The sequence below is a fragment of the Mus pahari genome, chromosome 16, assembly GCF_900095145.1.
Source record: "Mus pahari chromosome 16, PAHARI_EIJ_v1.1, whole genome shotgun sequence".
Taxonomy (NCBI): Eukaryota; Metazoa; Chordata; class Mammalia; order Rodentia; family Muridae; genus Mus; species Mus pahari.
In genome coordinates, this window is record NC_034605.1 from 2699154 (window position 1) to 2704292 (window position 5139).

Here is a 5139-nt window from a genome sequence, read left to right on the forward strand (position 1 = left end):
CTAAATGGCTGCCCTCGCGCTCCTGCCAGACGGGCCTCTCAAGCATCAAACATGCAAGCTTGCAGGGCACTAGAGAGCATGTACACACTAGACACAGTTTACATCTAAAGAGGGAGTGAACACACATCACATTTGCAAGACTTTATATTAGAAACAAGTCCTAACCACACACACACACACACACACACACACACACACACACACACACACACACAAAGGGAGAGCAATACGTGTGCCAGCAGTCAAGTAGTGTGGGCACTATCTTAGAATTAGCCTGTTCCAACTGGACTCTAATAACTCATTAGTACAAAAGCGTGTCCTAAAGGAAGGGTGGCAGGTTCCCAGACATGTGGATATCACAACTCTACTATGTCTGGAACACCATAACTAGATTGGTCACTTTTATGAAGGACACCTGCCACCCCTGAAGATGCCCCCAAAGCCATAGGAACAGCAAGTCTCTCACTGTTTTCTAGATTCGGTCTAACATGCAAAGGGTAATTGATGAGACTCAGTTGAAAACACAGTGATACTCAGGGTCATAAGTAACTCTCAAGATTCTACTGAGGAAATTCAATTCCTATTCATAAATAGTCCTGTCTTAGCTTGGGGGGCTGGCTATCACACAAAGCATTACCAAGGTGCCACAAACAGCATTTCTTTCTCATAGTTCTGGAACATAGATGTCTTAGATCAAAGCACTGGTTGATTTGGAAGCTAGTGCCAAATTCACGCAGTCTTGATTTGAAAAATACTTCCTGGTTTGCTGACCACCCCTCTCCCCTCCTCCCTTCCTCCCCTCTTTCTCTTTTTCAGATTCATTTTTATGGGTATATGCTGTTGCCTGCACCACATTCATGCTTGGTACCTATGGAGGCCAGAAGAGGATGCCAGATCCCCTGGAACTGGAGTTAGAGATAGTTGTGAGCTGCAATGTGCGCGCTGGGAATCAAACCCAGGTCCTCTGCAAGAGAAGCTAGTGTTCTTAACGGCTGAATCAATTCTTCAGTCCTCTACCTATCTTTTCATTGGCTCTCTACAGAATGGATGAGGTTGTCAATCTATGGTATCATGTGGAACATGAACAGTGGTCTATAGCAACACTTTCTCTGATGGTTTCCTAAGTTTCATGAAGCAATTTCCAGCAGTAGAAAGAGTGCTTTATGAACAAAGGACTGCCCTTGTGACATAGCACAACACAGTCTGGAATTTATGTTCTTGTCATCTCTTCTCCATATCAGCGAGCCGCATGAAACCAAGACTCCAGATGTCCCTTCATCTTTCTTTCTTTCTGTGAAGCTGTTTAATGTCACTTGTAAATTTAAAACCAATCAGCCAAGCAAACATTTTCATATCTATATTACCTTCAATATGGCCCCTTAAGACATATCAAGGGGACTGATTTTGTAAAAACTTTCTCACATGCATCAATCTCTTCAAAATAGGAGTTTTTCCTAAATCCCACAGTCTTTTGCACGCCACATTTAAGTGTTTTCCTTTGTAAGTTTCCTTTTTGCCCTGGATTCCTCGAGGCAGTTGCATTAGTTGGAGTTAATAACTCAGACCCCAGTGTTTAGCTTGGAAGAGGCAAGCTGTTGCAAATCTCCGGGTTAACCAGCCCTAGGCTATGTGGAAAGTTTTTGTAAGTAACAGTTGGTGGGAGGAACCAGCCTGGTTCTTGCCCTGCTCCCATTCAGGTAACTCACTCAGTGTCTCTGAGGCATAAATCTTTCAGATCCACTCCTTCTGCCTGTTTGCCAAGAACTGTGTATCACAGGGGACTTCAGAGAGGAACGCAGCACATCAGTTAGAGAGAAATGCTTTTTTTCTTTCTTTTCTTTTGTGTTCTCCAAGAACCTTAGTAATTGGAGAGAACATCCATCCTGCTATCGTTATAGGCTTCTTTTGTGTGTACACGTAAGAGGCCATTGTGTGGTGATCAGAAAACAACCTCAGGTACTGTTCACCTTTCTTCTTCTTCTTCTTCTTCTTCTTCTTCTTCTTCTTCTTCTTCTTCTTCTTCTTCTTCTTCTTCTTCTTCTTCTTCTTCTTCTTCTTNCTTCTTCTTCTTCTTCTTCTTCTTCTTCTTCTTCTTCTTCTTCTTCTTCTTCTTCTTCTTCTTCTTCTTCTTCTTCTTCTTCTTCCTTCTCCTTCTCCTCCTCCTCCTCCTCCTCCTTCTTCTTCGTGTCTCTGTCTCTCTGTCTCTGTCTCTGTCTCTCTCTCTCTCTCTCTCTCTCTCTCTGTGGTGTGGAACTTGGCAAGTAATCTAGCAGGACAGATAGTGAGCCATGGGGATCTGCCCATCCCTCTGCACTGGCTCTTGAATTCCCAGCGAGCACCAGTATGTCTGGACCCCACCCCCACCCCCGCCCCCTGGGTTCTAGGGATCAATTGGTGTCCCCATGCTTTCAAGGCAAACAAGAATTTTCTTGTCCTCTATCCTTTTTCTCGATCACCAGTAGGAGACCCAGAAGCACCGCTTCCGATTCCTGACATGACCAATGGCCTCCTTGTGGCATGGAACATGTCATGAGTTGGGGGAAACTGAGAAGCCAGGACTGGATTTCATCTCAGGAAGAGTACACAGTCGTGGGAAAATCCTACCAACACCATAACTCCTGTTGCATAGAGCCCACTTCTGTTTGAAAGCCCTGTGTTGGCTGCAGCTGTACATTTTCCAACCACACATACTGCCGATCACTTTCCCTCTTTTCTCCTGGAACTCTCAGGGGCTGGATCGCCTGCCCTTTATTTCTGAGGTGGGAGTGGCCTTTAAAAGTGAGAACACACAAGAGAACTCGGGCGTCTTTCAAAAAGAGCCATTCTGGACCTCTGAGAACTATCTGAATTCAACTAATTTAAATAATTTTGGTGTCAGACATCAGGTTGGTACCAGTGAGGTGGACATTCATTTTGTGACTCAAATGCTCAAGGCTTTGGGCTGGGGGATTTGCCAAGTCAGTTTTCCTTAAACTGGAATCATCTAGCCCACCTTTTGTTGGGCTTTTTCTTCTGGAACGTGATGAATGAGTCCAGATGTCTCTAGCACTTTATCAAACTGTTGAGTGCGGGAAAGACTGGTTTTTCATATCCCCAAGAGTCATAAACATTGAACGTGACCTGCTTGTATCTCCCCAAATGCATCATCTCTCCCCTCCCACAAACTCTGTCATACTAAGAGGAACATTGTGCTAGGGCTCCCCTTACCTCCCTGTTGTCCCCACCACTGGCTAAGTTTCACACACAAATCAGTTCTCTTCAGAATAGACAGAGGCTCTTAATGTCAAGAGAACAAAAAATTCACTATTTCAACTTCTCCCTGGAATTTTCTTTCCTTCCCTCCTCTTCTTCCTCTGCTGGACGCAGGGTATCTGCTCTTTGTACTTTCAGTAGATTTTGAGGCTCAAACTCAGAGAAATGGAGCCCTGTGGGATAGTGTGGGCTTCTTCCTTAGGAGGCAAGCTAGTGCCCCCCCCCCCTCGCTCTATTCCCTGGCATGAAATGTGAACCCAGGCTAGGTTCCCAGAATTCTCCAGGGTAATGTATTGAAACATTAAAAATAGACTTCTCCCTGCAGGGGACAGATTCCAATTAGAATTCTGAAATTTGTTCTCAATTTCATTTTCCACCGAAGGGACTGGATTTAAAATCAGGCAGCTGGCAAATTGCCACACAAGTTTTTTTCAGCCTGCTAGCCATGACGTCTCATGAGAACAACTCAAAATGCTTACAGAAGTCTTCCGTTTCAGGAGCTCAGTGGGAAGCTGGATGGGCTCCATCTGTCTCTGGCCCATGAGCCTGTTAACGTTACACAGACCGTGGTACTCAGTCACTGGGGGAAATGGCACACGCATCCAGTGATGATGGAAATTTACCAAGTGGCCTCGATGCCACCTGTTGACTTTGCCCAGGGTTAAGTTCACCTTTTTATTAACTTCCTTTTTGGTGGTGTAGGGGTTAGAACCCGGGATCTCGTGCCTACCAGGCAAACACTCTACCCGGACCTCAAGCCCTTTGCACACAGAGCCTGTCTCCCTCTGATCTGTGAATAGCTCCCCTTTCCTCCTGCTTTGAAACTTGGAAGCTCCTCTGGGTACTTCTCCTTCACCTTGCAGCGGATGACATTCCTCTCATCTTGCTTGGAGCTTCCTCCTCCTCTCTCCCCAGGCAATCGACTCTGTGGTCACAGGGCCCTGGTGGGCTTTGGCTTTTGACTATATTTTCCGGATGGTCGTTTCCTGCTGTCTACCTGACCAGACCCTGACATGTAGCAGGTGTTCATTGCATATTCATTGCATGACGGTATAAGTGAATGAATCACGTTTATGAAATATATCTTAAGAAAATAGCAGACTGTTTTCTTAGCGCTTGGGAGGTGGAGGTAGGAGGATCAGGAATTCAAGGTCATCCTCAGATACATAGCACGTTTGAGTCTAGCCTGAGCTACATGAATGAGAGAGAGAGAGAGAGAGAGAGAGAGAGAGAGAGAGAGAGAGAGAGAGAGAAGAAACTGGAATCTGAAAGATCCAAAGACATGAAGTCACAGGCTGTATGCCTTGAACAGTATCACATAATTGATATGTGGTGAAGACAGAAGTCAGAACTAAGAGTTCTGATTCATTTTTTTTATTCATTTAAAAAAACATTTTAATTTTGTGATCATTTTGAGTGACAAGTTATATAACATACATGTTAGTGCATAGGTTGGTGATTTTTGACCAATCTATACACCCACAGAGACACCACCAAGATGTAAGACAAGCTATAGAATGATCCTATCACCACAGAGAGCATCTTTCTGATTCTCAGTATTGCATCACCCTAATCTCTAGTACAAGGACAACCTTTCCATTGGTGCATCAGTGTGTATGTGTCTATTAGTCCATGTGCATGCAAAGCACATGCAACCTTTCACCATTAAAGCATGTGGCTTCCCCACACCTCATTTGCAATGCACAAAACAAACCATCTTTCCTATGGACTTACACTGAATAGTTGATGTAGTGTTGAGAGTGGCCTTTATTGTTGTGTTGGTTTACTGGGGTACCATAACAAAAGAGCACAGGATGTGTGGCCTGAATGATAGAAATTGATTCCTCCATAGTTTGAGATGCTGAGAACCCCTGATCAAGGCTCTGG